The sequence below is a fragment of the Amblyomma americanum genome, chromosome 3 (assembly GCF_052857255.1).
Source record: "Amblyomma americanum isolate KBUSLIRL-KWMA chromosome 3, ASM5285725v1, whole genome shotgun sequence".
NCBI lineage: Eukaryota > Metazoa > Arthropoda > Arachnida > Ixodida > Ixodidae > Amblyomma > Amblyomma americanum.
The window spans coordinates 96,068,430-96,083,597 of NC_135499.1; the positions used below are offsets into that span (position 1 = coordinate 96,068,430).

General features: G+C 50.1%; 1 pseudogene; it reads right to left on the reverse strand.

Annotated features, from left to right (window-relative positions):
- Positions 1 to 742: 742 nt before the first annotated feature.
- Positions 743 to 2,688, reverse strand: LOC144123899 (uncharacterized; annotated as a pseudogene).
- Between the last annotated feature and the right edge of the window lie 12,480 nt (positions 2,689 to 15,168).

Below are 15,168 nucleotides of genomic sequence, written 5' to 3' on the forward strand. Positions count from 1 at the left end.
GGAGGGATATTGTGTGCAACTCTTCAGATTTATAATGTGTGATGGACTTGCTCGAGTGCACGTCTTTCCTCTCATTGCTGGTGAAACCTTCATTCCTCATCAGCTTGCCTTCATCGATAGTGCCAACCGCGGCTTTGGCCCTTCAGCTTCACCCAAAGACATTTTTGACGATTTTCAATATGCGGTATTGGAAGTCTGTGCATCTGCCGCTGTAGCATGGATGCTTGTGGTTCTCAAGTGACCACCGAATCGTTTACTACAACATTTGGTGGGTCCTCTTGTCCGTGTGAACTAAAGGTTTGGCCGATAGTCTATCGTGTAGACCCACTGCAGTCACGGCTATTGAAGTCTAGAAACTGGTGGCGGTTTGGGCGCTGCACAAAGTGATGTAAGTCGGCAAGACGCTGTTGCATTTGTGAGGACCACCATCCAACAAATTCCTGTGCTTCTTGATCCGCTCACTGTTGCGGATGCCGCTGTGATCAACCAGCTCAATATCACATATGTCCGAAGTGTCAGGATGAGCAGACTTTCCTGAAAATTATTCAGTGGGAGTGATGCTCCCGAGCAGATGCTTACGCTATAGTAGATAGGAAAAGCAGATCATATGCAGGTATTGTCGGCACAGGTAGAAATGACATTGAAAGTGGATTGGCGAAGTCAGTTGTTCCTGCTGTGGAAAGGGCTCTTACTGGTGTTCTCTATCGTATCATCATTACGCTCTAGGATGCCCTGTCCGAAGTCATCTCAGCACAGGTTGCGCCATCTGTTGTGGGGAGAAACAATTCGCTTACATGTCCCTCCTCCTGCGTCACTGTTGACTCAGTCAAACCTTTAACATCTCTTATATCAACGCTAGTGTTGACGAATGTCTCAGACACACTCCATCTAGGGGACGTTTGTCCCTCCGGCATAGAAATTTTTCCAACACAGAAATGTGGAGTTTCGTACTCAGCATCAAAATCTTATTGTTCTAATATCAAGAACAAAATACGGTCATCGGAAATCGTGACAAAACCTGAGAAGCTGAAAGAGGCTGTTACCACCTGCTTTCTAAAGCAATAACCGTGGCGAATTTATCAGTCCATCAATAGAATTCACGCTCACTCGCATCTGCGTTTCATGATTTAAAGCCGCTCTTACTTAAGCATAGCCAGCAGCCGCGTTGACTCAGTGGTTATGGCGCTCGGCTGCTGGCCCGAAAGATGCGTGTTCGATCCCGGCCGTTGCGGTCGAATTTCGATGGAGGAGAAATTTTAGAGGCCTTTGTACTGTGCGATGTAAGTGCACGTTAATGAACCCCAGCTGGTCAAAATTTCCGAAGCCCTTCACTACGGCGTATCCCACAACCTGAGTCGCTTTGTGACGTTAAACCGACATAAACCATAAACTTAAGCATAGCCCATACTTTATTTTACTAGAGAAAACCTGGCTCTCTTCTAATCGTTCCCTCTTACCTATAAATTTTCTTGCTTTGAGAGCTGAGTGCAGAAACGGTAGGGGTAGGGTTTATTTAACATTTGTTTTATCAAATTTATTTCATCAAGTCGATCTGTTGCGAAAAATAATGCACACACATTGTGATATCTTTGCAGCTGATGTCTTTGTGCCGCAGTGTGCGGTTTAACTATGACGAACATTTATTTCCCTGCTTTCGTCCCTAGGACGAATTCCTTGGATGCTTTATTGAGCAGTAATTCTAACGTGGCTTTTGCGGTAGACTCCAATTCACAACATGCTTTGCCAGGCAGCAGGAAACAGTGGTCCATTACTGGGAAGTCATTGGCTCAGAGTGGTCCTACATAGGACCAGACTTCCCAGAGACATGCCAACATAGGTTAAGCCAGTTCACCGCTTTCTCGACATAGGCCAAGGATTCCCCACTTTCGCCCAACAAAGGCGAGGCCATATAAGAAGACTTAATGCAATGCCCCACGTTCTCCTTTGTTCATCCAACGTAGGCCTCGCCGACTTTAAAAACTGGCCACATTGGCCCGCGCTGGCCTCTGTTCATAGAACGGATGCCTCACCGACTTTAAGAAGTAGCCACATTGGGCCGCATTGACCTCCGTTCTTTCAACGTAGGCCTCACCGTGTTTGGAAAGTGGCCTCATGGGCCCACGTTGACCTGAGTTCTGCCATCGTAGGCCTCGTAATTGCAAATTTGTAATTGCAAATTTTGACAAACTTGACATTGATTCTGTTGTAATTCCGACTTACCTGCGAGAATTTCTCCAGCGTGTCGAGATTGAGCCAGGAATGGTTATTTACATCGTCAAGCAAATGAAAAAACCGCTTGTCGATGTGGCGCACAACTTCGTTCGTCAGTGATGATATCGTTGAACTGTGCCGCCGGAAAAGATCTTCAAGATCACACAGCCGGTTGGGATATGCCAGCCGTCGCAGGGTAATGCAGAGGGCCTCATCTCCGGGAACCACAACCCTTTGCGCAGTTACGACCTTATCAGGTATGCGCAAGGCCCGCTGAAGTCTGCCTATATGCACCTTCTCGAAACGAAAATACGGCCTAAAGACGCCATCGTCCATAGCATCAATGTTCAAAAGTCCGTGCACTGAAAGTGGCTCACGTCGTGTCTCGCCAAATACCTTCAGGCACAGCACATCTCCAATCTCGGTCCAGGTCAGTTGCTACAGCAGCAGCGGCTCCTGTAGTATACTCTTCGGCATGATACAAACAGCAGTAGCAGCCGCCAATTCGCGAATGCGCGCGAAAACAGCTGACCTTCTTTGTTTCGGCTTGACTTGACTAGCACTGGCGAACATATCCTATTTAACAGACTGCGCTTTTGTACATCTAAAAGCAACACTTACGAAATAATTAACTTGAAATACAGAATCTACCTTTACTAAGCCGTTTCAGCGAATTATTAGCAGGCTTAATTGATATTCTTTTCAATCTAACTCGATTTGCGACCGATAGGTGGAGCACCAGAGCAAGCGACTCTACTCCGCTCGAGAAGACGGGCGATCCGCCGGGCTAATAATAATAATAATAATTGGTTTTTGGGGGAAAGGAAATGGCGCGGTATCTGTCTCATATATCGTTGGACACCTGAACCGCGCCGTAAGGGAAGGGTAAAGGAGGGAGTGAAAGAAGAAAGGATAATAGGTTCCGTAGTGGAGGGCTCCGGAATAATTTCGACCACCTGGGGATCTTTAACGTGCACTGACATCGCACAGCACACGGGCACCTTAGCGTTTTTCCTCCATAAAAACGCAGCCGCCGCGGTCGGGTTCGAACCCAGGAAGTCCGGATCAGTATTCGAGCGCCCTAACCACTGAGCCACCGCGGCGGGGCGATCCGCCGGGCTAAAACTCTTTTCTCGCGCGCCTCTCCGCTGGCACATCCGCTCGCCTGCTCCGCCCCGCTGGCCGTAAAAGCGCTCAGCTAAAACTATCTATTGAACGCGCACTGGGAAACCCGGGTGGAGGCCTCGAAAGTGCGTACTCTTGGGAGGAGCGAAAGTCGGCATGGCGGCCACTTTTAGTTCGCGAAGGGCGGCAGGGCAGGATGCGTATCTCCGACATGTTAAACACCACCCTCGCCCATATTCGCACCGTGAAACGCCGCGGACCGCTCACTTTCGCCATGCGCGATTATCAACGTACCGAAAGCGCGCTATCACTTGCTACTCCGCCAGTCCTCGCGAGCAACAAGCCAGGCACTAGTACAAGGTAGGGCAGTTTCTGACCCTACCGTACTGCGACAGGTGCGAGCAGGCAGCCTCAATGAGACACGTAAGGTCCGCGTAGAGGAGGTGGTTTTGCTGGACGGTACCAGGAGCAGCATCCCGGCTGTCATCGCTGACGCTTTTACGCGTCACTTTTCCCAGCTGTTTGTTTCTGGGGCCGGACGGTGGGGCTGCGACTCTTTCGCGGACGCCACAAGTGCCGAGCTATCTAGGCGCGCAGCTTAGCGGCCCTGTCAGCTGCGAGGAGCTCTTTGCTACAGTTAAATGCGTTGTTACGTTTGGAGACGCCAACATGCCAAGAATATTAAAGCCACTGGGAATCATCAATCTACCGAGGCTTCAAAGGGCCGTCGATGTGGTTGCAGCGCTACGAGTGCAGGTGGTGGCGTCTACAAGGGTCCTTCCCCCCCCCTGCTGTTTGAGAAAGGCTTTGGTGAACTCGTCTTTTGTTCTCAACGCCGGACCCTCCCAGGACATTTTTACATTTTTCTCCCGGAGGGGACGGCGGGGGAGTCGGCGAGCGGCGGAACTGCAAATCAGCCGTGACAAATGCGGCCGGGTTTGGCTAAGCCAACGTCTCCGGAATCTTCATGCTTCGAAAACAACTTCGACTTAGACTGTGCTTTCCCACGCTCTACGTGAAGGCTTCTGCGAACTGCGGTGGGATCCATTCGCCCCCACGCTACCGATGTGAAGTGCAGGTGAATGACCTTCGACGCTCTCAATGGGACCCCCTTCGGGCTATTCATCACTGAAGCCTGGACAGCGCGGACACTAATCTGCCAGAAGTGGCAAGAGTGTGTGGATGGGGGCGGACCCGGAAGACTGGACACGTGATCTACATCACAGTGATTCGACGCATTTTTAATGAACTAGATTCCCCAACTAGGGACCTGGGGACAGCGGACCCTATTTAAGCAGCGACCTGGCGTGTGTTCGCCAGCTCCCGATTCACTCTTTCAATCTTTGTATAAATGTAAATAAACCCTTCAGTCTCTTCTTCACCTCGAAGACCCTCTCATCTCTTCGTCAACCCCACTACAGCAGTCTCCCGATCCGGAACCCGGGGACACCGACCTTGGCGAGAGACGGCACAGGCGAACCAGGGGCCCGCATCTAACAACTGGTGGCAGCAGTGGGATCGAAGCGCAATCCCCCAACACCGGTGGCCTGCTACGGGAGAGAAGCCCCGCATCTAACAACTGGTTGGCAGCGGTTGGATCGACCATGCGGCGTGGTGTTGCTTCCGTGGGTGAGTGCTTGAACTTTGCTTGAGATTCGCCAGGCTTCAATTGTTTGGGTTAATACATTGAACTGCTGGGAATCGAGGGAAGTTGATCAGTGAGTCTGAGTGCGTGTAGCTCACGTCAACGGTTGTTCAGCAAAGTCAAGGCTCAGAGCAGCAAACATGGACCTAATGAAGTTGCTAAGGTCAGATTTGCTGTCATTGTGCGAAGAGTTGGGTGTAGATTTAGGGGTTAAGATAAAAAAGATGGACATTTGCAAATTGCTCTTGGAAACCGCCGAGGAAGGAATAATTACCGATACGTGGGAACTCCTCAAAGCTGAGCGAAAGAAAAAGGAAGCTGAGCGAAAGAAAAAGGAAGATGAGCGGAGAAACATAGAGGAACAAAGGCTAGCGGCAGAGAAAAAGAAATGGGAGCTCAGAAGGTTGCAGCTTGCGCATGAGAGAAAGGAACTGGAAGATGAGATCTCGAGAGCCAAGGCTCCAGAGAGAGCGAGTCAGGCCGGATCGTTCCAGTTGGACAGACGTGACGACATAAAACAGTATTGTGAAACAGCGCCCACGTATGAGCTAAAGAAACTGGATGATGAGATCTTGAGAGGCAGGACTCCAGAGAGAGCGAGTCAGGCCGGATCGTTCCAGTTGGACAGACGTGACGACGTGAAACAGTACTGTGAAACAGCGCACAACCGTCAGGAAGACTGCGGAGCTGTAATGTTGAAACGCAGTATCGAAAGCCACGCGGAGACAGAGGACGAAAGCTCAATTGCAGACGAGCAGGGCGTTTCAGGGGTAAGCGCTCAAGCCGATAAGCGGGCGGTGGATGACTGCCTTCAGGAAAGCGAACTGCCCAACTCGGGGGCAGCGGAAGGTTCGTCTGTCAGCGGTGTGGAGCTGACACTGACCTACGAAGGCAAAGCGGCCAGTCTGCAATTGGATGAAGGTCTCCGAGGTGCCTCTGAAAAACTAGATCAAGCTAGCTGCGATCAGGAGACACAAACGGAAGTGTCTAGACGTAAAAACAGGAAGAGGGCACGGACCAAGAAAAAACGGTTGAAATGCCAAGCCCTAAATCCAGGAGCGCAGACAGGTGCTGACGTTAGCACCGATAAAAGTGCGGCAGAAGCGAAAGAAAAGACTTCCCGCATGGGACCTTGTAATTTTGCAGCTAAAGTTACTGGTCAGGCGGCACGCGCAGGTGCTTCTAAAGGTGACCGCAGTAACAGAAAGAGAAAAGCGCATCTTGCAAGCAGGACAGGAGCAAGGTTCTTGAAAGGGCATCGGCCAGCGTTAAGACCCAGACAACCCCGACCTGACAGAAAGGCGGTAAAGAAAAAGGCAAAGTGGCAGGAAAGATCAGAGGGCGCTAGATTGCGGTACACCCGGCGCATGCGAGCTCAGGGGTCGAGCAATAAAGACCACGCATGCAGGCGTGTTCGGCGCCCACAATTGACAAGGATGGGTCCTGCACTTTCCGCACTGTATTCGAGGAAGCGCGCAAGGCGAAAGGGTAGGCGGGCTTGCTTGGGGCGAGAACAGAGAGCAGCTTCTCGCTCCGGTCGCTGTCCGTCGCCCGGAATCGGTTTTCAGCACTGCATGGGCTACCGGGGCCTACTGAGCTCGTCGAGGGGGCATGGAGATGACAGTAGCGCTCAGGAATGTCTTCTTTCAGTTGCCCTTTGTCATGAGTTGACAGTCGTACAATCAGTCAGAGCGCGACCCCGGCGGGCGAGGCTGAAGGACTAATCCTTTCGACGCGGTGGTGGTGAGCCATGTTTGACCCCGCGTAGCAATTCGAAGTAGCTGTTTTTTTTTATTCTTTTTTTGTTTGCGTGTAAAAACGGGGAAGGAAATGCTACTTTGTTTTAAGTTAAAGATTTGGATTTGATCAGGTGTTGCTGTTATCTTAACAGTTAGATCAAGGTTATTGTGCCATTCAGTAAGAAATGACATGTGTTAATTTGGGATGCAACCGAGTGATAACGGCACTCACAGGAGTTTCGCGAAGACAGTTCCCGAGTTGATGATGAGCTGTTTGGTTATGTAGAACCGTTCCAAGCAAGCAAATTTCTTTGTGTTTGAAAATTTGGCACAGGTTTGCTTTTTATCTTCAGTAGATTCAGAAATGTAGAACTTGGTCGAGATACCAAGAGCTTGTCGCTACATTCACTACATTAACAGCAGTGTTGCTAATGTCAGGCGAAGGCAAAGAAAGCACGGATATTTGTGCCAATTTGAGTACCTGTGTTTAACGGTGCTAGGCTAGATAGCCGATTTTGGTATTCGAAGATTACGCGAATGAAGTGAGGCTGCAGAATTCTGCAGAGAACAGCTGTAGCAGCTTTCTGTACCAGTGAGGGGGACGAGGAGGCCGTCAGACCTCAAGATAGCCCCTATCGCTGAATTCCCGCAGCCCCGAACTAAGACGGATGTACGTTCATTTCTCGGTCTTGTGGGATACTACCAAAGGTACATACCCAACTATTCACAGCTAGCAAGTCCTTTGACCGATGCGCTTCGCAAAGAAAAGCCGAATAGCGTTATCTGGGACGCAGCAAAAGAAATTTCGTTTCAGAACTTGAAGAGCGTGCTGGTTTCGCGGCCCGTGTTACGCGCGCCGGACTACAGCAAGGAATTCGTGGTCCAGTGTGACGCCAGCGACCGGGGTATGGGGGTCGTATTAAGCCAAGTCGGAGACGACAATGAGGAGCACCCTATCCTTTATGCCAGCAGGAAGTTAACCGTAAGGGAAGAAGCCTACAGCGCTTCGGAAAAGGAATGCGCTTGTCTGGTTTGGGCCGCACAGAAGCTAGCCTGTTATGTTTACGGGGCGAAATTTACTTTCGAGACAGATCATTGTCCGCTTACATGGCTGCGTCAAATGTCGCCCAAGAATGGCCGCTTGCTTCGATGGAGTCTAGCTCTCCAGCAATATAACTTTTCTGTGCGATACAAAAGGGGCAAATGTCATGGCAATGCCGACGGATTGAGCAGGTTATTCCCATAATTGAGGTATCCGTTCGGTGGCAATTCGGTGCCTTTTCGTATTTTTTTTTAGGTGCTAGTTAGCTTTGTTTTGGCGTGGTGTCCTATTGTCCTTTTTCTTTTGCTTCCAAATTTGCCACCTCTCTTCAAGCCGTGTTCGGCGAATCGGACTTTGGCAGCGAATTTGGCAGACATGGAAGCTGTTCTTAGTAGCCGAGATTATTGCTGTCAGCTACAAAATTTTGTGCTTACGTTTACATTGATAATGCAGTAGTATTGCATAACAGCCTGGCGGCTCTCGGGTGAATTTCGTGCACTGCCTGGGGAGTGGCGCCATGTTGAGTGGCTGATTTCGACTAATGCCTCCGTTGTCCGAGGTTTAGGACTCTACTCTGTGCTTGCAGACAAGATGCAGAAGGGCCTCCCACGCTACAACTCAAGTCATCTCTCCTCGACCAGTGATTGTGACCACTGGCCGATCGAGATTGTCCTGGCCGCGGAGGAGCTGTTACGTTTGGAGACGCCAACATGCCAAGAATATTAAAGCCACTGGGAATCATCAATCTACCGAGGCTTCAAAGGGCCGTCGATGTGGTTGCAGCGCTACGAGTGCAGGTGGTGGCGTCTACAAGGGTCCTTCCCCCCCCCCTGCTGTTTGAGAAAGGCTTTGGTGAACTCGTCTTTTGTTCTCAACGCCGGACCCTCCCAGGACATTTTTACATTTTTCTCCCGGAGGGGACGGCGGGGGAGTCGGCGAGCGGCGGAACTGCAAATCAGCCGTGACAAATGCGGCCGGGTTTGGCTAAGCCAACGTCTCCGGAATCTTCATGCTTCGAAAACAACTTCGACTTAGACTGTGCTTTCCCACGCTCTACGTGAAGGCTTCTGCGAACTGCGGTGGGATCCATTCGCCCCCACGCTACCGATGTGAAGTGCAGGTGAATGACCTTCGACGCTCTCAATGGGACCCCCTTCGGGCTATTCATCACTGAAGCCTGGACAGCGCGGACACTAATCTGCCAGAAGTGGCAAGAGTGTGTGGATGGGGGCGGACCCGGAAGACTGGACACGTGATCTACATCACAGTGATTCGACGCATTTTTAATGAACTAGATTCCCCAACTAGGGACCTGGGGACAGCGGACCCTATTTAAGCAGCGACCTGGCGTGTGTTCGCCAGCTCCCGATTCACTCTTTCAATCTTTGTATAAATGTAAATAAACCCTTCAGTCTCTTCTTCACCTCGAAGACCCTCTCATCTCTTCGTCAACCCCACTACAGCAGTCTCCCGATCCGGAACCCGGGGACACCGACCTTGGCGAGAGACGGCACAGGCGAACCAGGGGCCCGCATCTAACAACTGGTGGCAGCAGTGGGATCGAAGCGCAATCCCCCAACACCGGTGGCCTGCTACGGGAGAGAAGCCCCGCATCTAACAGCGTGAACACCGCCTCAGCTGCAGTCCCTGACGGCATTCCCACCAGCTTTTATGCCAGGTTTTATACCGTCCTGGAGAAACACCTTCTCCGGATGGTGAGAGGCCGGTGTCCTTTAGAGAAAGCCGTGTATTGCTCATCCTGAAGCCTGGCGGGTGCCCATCTGATCCGCAGGCGTGGCGCCCGATCACTGTTCTTAACGCAGAATATATGATCGGGGCGTCCCTGCTGGCTAAAAGGTTGAGCAAGATTTTAGGTGTGCTCTTAAGCCCTGCGCTGACCTGCAGCGTGCCCGGACGCTCGGTGTTCTCTCGCAATTACGCGTGGCTTCGTCACGTTCACTTCGAGAACGAGAATACTGGACTGTTTCGTCTCACTCGATCAGGCGAAAGCCTTCGATCGAGTTGAGCATCGCTACCTTTTTGGCGTTCACGGGGCTTTCGGCTTCCTGCCGGAGTTTGTAGAGCGTTTAGAGCAGCTGTACTCCGGCCTTACGGCTCGGCTGCTTTTTAACGCGCAGTTGAGCAGCCTCTTAAGTATAGAGCGTGGCATTAGACAGGGCTGTTCCCTATCGCCTATGTTGTTTGTTTTATGCTTGCACCCGCTTCTTCGCCCCATAGCAGAGTGTCCATAGGCGAGCGGACTCCCTCTGCCGGATCAAGGCCAGGTGAAGGTGTCCGCGTATGCTGACGACGTGTCCCTGTTTTTGCGGGACGAGGGGAGGTACGTAGCGTTTTCACGGCTTTTTGCGAGTTAAAGCGAGCTGTCCAGCCCCCTGCTTAACTGGGGCAAGAGCAAAGCACTGCGCTTCGGTGGTTTTATGTCACGCCTGCTGGTTAATGTGGAACGGGTCTCGGCAGTGAAAGTGCTAGGCCTAGTGCTCCTCTCCTCAGGGGAGGTAGCCCGTGAGACGTGGACGCAGTTAAGAGGGAGCACGGCTCTTTGAGACAAAAAAATCGCGAAAAAATCGAATTTTTAAAACTTACTTTTTCGAAATCTACAGCTAATAATCCCTAAATTCACCAGGTTTCCAGTCCCGTGGTTCAGTATTTTGACCACACGATCAATTTATAACATACCTGTGAGCTGAATTCTACGCAAAAACAACGCTTTTTTGTCGCGGCGCGTAGCTCTTTTTCTACGCGCGCGATCGCAGCCAGCTTGGTCTCGTTGGAAAGAGCGGCTTTTGTTCTTCAATTTCCCGCCACAAACGGCTCCGACTGTTCGGTGGTGACGTCAAACTCCGCGCACGAAGAAAAGTCCCAACATCCGGCCCTATTCTTCGAGCTAGCGCACATGACCAAAAAACGCGCTGTGATTGGCTGCGCGAGGCTTCCGTCGGCTGCTCTACTCCACAGGCATCACGACGACGCGTCTTTTCATTCTTTGCGACCAGTGTGCAACGATGTCCGATCCAACGGGAAAGTTCGCCATGAGGCACAAGTTCGGCAGAAGAAAGAAGCGATCTCATTATAACTTCCAGAACCGTGCCAATCATTTAGAGGGCATCGAGAACAGTTCGCCGCCACCGGCAAGCGATGCCGAAGCCGCGGACAGTGCTGAAGTAGGCCTAGCCAGCTCGTCGACGAGTTCAAGTGTTGCGGACAGCGGCCGCATTCGGCGTGACACTGCAGTGTTGCAGCCTGCGGATTTGGTGCAGAGAGAGCTTGAAACAAAAGAAAAACTTCAAGTTCTTGCTTCAACGCCCGCAACGACGCGAAAGCTGTATTTTCTAACTCGCGCTGACGACAATGCGGCCGTGCCAGTTGACATCAAGCCGGGCTTCGTTATCGTCAACTTGAACTCCGTGAACGCGATGATGTCGTGCGTAAAGTGCAAAGTGTGCGGCGGTAGCGTCACTGTAGGCAGAGGCGAACGAGAATATGGCCTCACCGTAAAGATTGTTATCAGGTGTGCTTGCTGCGGTGATGATGTTGCGTCGGCGTGGAGTTCGCACCGCGTGAACGGCAACCAGCGATTAGTTTTGTTACTTAGAATCCCTATGCGCAGCGCCACGTACCGGAAATACCTATTCTATAGACACAAGCAGCGCCGTTTACCTCATGGGTTTCGGGCTACTATTTAGACTTATAGTCACCTTCGCTATATTCGGTATATTTCCTCGTTACACGAGTCAATAAAGCTAATAAACGTGTGCATCACAGCACGACGAATCGTTTGACACCGTCCGTAGCCCCCGCGACAAACGGTTCGGTGCTAAAGCTCCTCGGAATGCACGGTTTGTGGGCAGAAAGGTCGGCGCAGCTAATCCCACTCATATTTTGTGCTTCACCTTGAAGACTAATTTTGTCATTCGGAACATGCCAAGACATTTGACACCACTTCAAACATTCTGCGTCAAACGAGTGGCCCCCAAATTTTAAGCAAATGGTACTCCCAGTGGGTATCCACTCCGATGGCCGCTGCACTGCCACATGTATAGGTTGTCCCATATACCTTCAGCCAACGTTTTAAAAATAAAAAGCACTTCTTACGCGAATTGAATCGAGTGCATAATGCTGACACTAGCCTAGAGTTACTAAGACTATTTTTTATTTTTCATTTAAATTGATTAGTTATGTTTAATTATTCAACTTTCTAAATATTGGCTCCAGACCTCAAGTGTGATATGCAAAGTTGTAGAGCACCCTCAGAAACCTCTCATAAAAGTGTTTTCTACACGATATATCTCACGTCGTCCTTGTTTACGCGTTGCAAGCAAATCCTGCGAAATATGAAAAATGTCGCGGTACGGGGCGCTTGCGCTCAGTTATAGCACTGCTCTCAAGCGTGCGATGGATGAACAAGTTGAGCTGGAGCGAGTCTGTGACTCGCGACAAGGTGTTATGTTTGATGTAGATATCTGGGCATGCGCTCTTATTTCATGACAGCGCAAATGCATGCTTCTGGCCCAGCGTTGCCGAAGCGATAAAGCGTACAAGGCTGCGAAAAAGAAAAGAAGAAAACAGCGTTTCGATTCTGGTTTAAAGAACGAAAAGGCGAAGCACGTGTGAAGAATGGAAGGCGATGATGGCTGCTACAATTTTCCCTTTGTATACAACTCAGCTTGTAGTAGTTTCGAACTGAGCGATGATATTACAACTTCAATCCTTAGGTGTGGAATAAAAGCGGATAAATCACACAGGTACAGGATTGAGCAATGGAAGAAAAAAACACTTGGCTATATACAAGCAAGATTACCCCTATCTTCTCCAGACGACTCTTTTCGCACTGTCCCCGTCCGCTCTCCTTCTCACACTTATGGTGTCTTTGACTGGTCGCTTTATATCTCTCTAGAGCGCTTTGAGACGCGAACGTGCATTCGGGTGGTCGAAACCGGTAGTTCTGACTACATTCGGCTGGTTCTTTCTGAGCGGTCACCTCCAGCTCAGAGCGCTCTGACGCGCTCCGAGAAAAAATACGGGGCGGCTCCAACATGAGTTCACGGGACAGAGCCACTTCCGCCATTTCGCTAAAGCGATGCGAGGCGTCAGCGTCCACTACACGTAGGCAGAAGCAAATGTACGCTTTTGACGCAGTCACGCAGTTAATATAGCGTCCTTGCTGCGTTGTGTTTTGCGGCTGCCGCGCTGTGTGAGGCAAAATGTCCAAGAGTCGCCGGATAACTACGCCAGGAACGCGGTATGTGTTGCTGTCGCATGATAACAGCGATTCCAGCAGCAGCTCAGACTTTCGAAGGCGACTTTCGAAAAATGAGAGTCCCGTGGGACGGAGAGCCGGGGTAGCGATCGATACAGGCTACGCGGCGATCGCGATGCAGACTGCGTGCTAGAACGTGCTTCTACTGTTGACACCAGCAGCCACCAGATGCGGTGCCGCGTCGTGGTTCCGGAAGTTACGCCCTCCTTCTGCTTCCTGTGCTTCCGCTCTAAAAACTCTCTTACCATTCGGCTGGACTAGTCTCGCTACGCTCTCAGAGCAAGAGCTGCTCCTACTCTGCCAAATCCTAACAGGATCACGGGAGCGACCAGTCGAAGACACCATTACTGTCTTCCAGATGTTATCTCCTGGTCTCGCATCCCACACGTGCGGTTTCCTTCGTGGTCGCAGTATCGGATGGCCACGTGTCTCTCCGCACTTGCGCATAGTCACCAGAGTTGTACGTAAATGAATGACCAGAGTTGTATGACCGTCCTTAAAGCTTGTAATATTAACCATTTTTAAAATTAGTACTTTCCTTTGTCATCATTTGGTTGTGCAAGCTAACGTTTTAGGCCCTCTACACAACCCATGTTTCATGACATTTTCGCAGAATTCAGCAGGGAACAATTTCCCAATAGCCTGAGCTTGGCGCAATATGATTATGCTCCAGTAAACCAAACACAATACAACATTGAAGTTGATTTGCAGGAGGCCAAACAAATGTGTAGAGCAGTGCCGACCAAGCAACAGGGCATTTAAAACGCTCATTTATGCTCATACATAGGGGGCTCCAGCCAAGTGGTAACAGCCCTTCCATTAGGCTAAGACAGCCGGATTTCGAATGACGATATATATTTCACTGGCGACTAGAGAAGGCCGAGTACCTGTGAGCATACTGCACGACCAGCACACCAGTACTCAGATGCTTCCGCGGATGGATGGAAGGAAGGTAGGAGCGTCCCCTTTGAAACGGGGCAGTGGTTGTTGCCACTATGCTCAGATTTTTTCTCTGTATTTTTGTTTACTCTGCGGTAAGTTGTTGATACAATTCGCCATTTCCTTTAAAAAAAACGTCTTCCTACTCTTTAAAACTGATGTCACCTCTCTGCTTTTGTGCCACCAATCCTTCAATCGCTTTTTGCTAATTTCCCCCGCAGATTTATTTGTATTGTTATCTCTAAACCCTAAGGCCTCAGGAAGAGTGACTGTGCCTGCATCGACATCGGCATGGATACCATCGCATTTTAGGATGAGGTGTTCTGTTGTTTCAACAGATTGACCACACACAGCACATGTGTCATTATCTTCGTTAAATTTTTTTCTGTAGCTGCGCGTACTAAGACAACCTGACCTAGCTTCAAAGAGGACGGCACTGACTCTTGAGTTATCATAAAACGTTTCTTTCCTGATCTGCCTTTTCCAGCATCGATATAGTCCTACACTATGCTTCTTCTTCATTGAATCTATCCAATTTTTACCTTAGACGTTTTAAACCTGTCGTTTAATGCTTTTTCTTTCTCCTTGATCACCTCTGGCAAACTTACTGGCCAGCTTTCTAGTTCGCTTTCGTCACTGTGTCTCAACGCTCTTTCTGCACAGGTATTTAAACACCTTAGCTGCCCGCCTGTTATCATCCAATTTCCTCAGGCGTTCTTCGTATAGTACTTTACTCTGAGCTTCCCGTGCTTCGAACGTTGCCCAGCCCATATCCCCCTGTACTGCCTCGTTTGTGGTTTTCCCGTGGGCACCTAGTGCTAATCTTCCGACAGTTCTCTGATTTACTTCTAATCGCGACTGAACTGCAGCCCTTAGGCATAGAACCGCATTCCCGAAAGTAAGCCCCAGCACCATTATTCCTTTCCAAATACCTTTGAGGACTACATACCTGTTGTACCCCCACCATGCCCTATGTTTCATTATCCCGGCATCTCTTCGCCCTTTTTCTATGAGAGACTGTTCGTGATTTTCCGTGTACATATGCCCGTTGTTTACCCATACCCCGAGATATTTGTATTCGGCCACTCGGGGTATTTCATGGCCTTGTATTGTAAGCTTCTGATCAGTTGTGCCGTTGAAAATCATAACACTTGACTTAGTTGCGCTAAAACTGAAACCTAGACTGTCT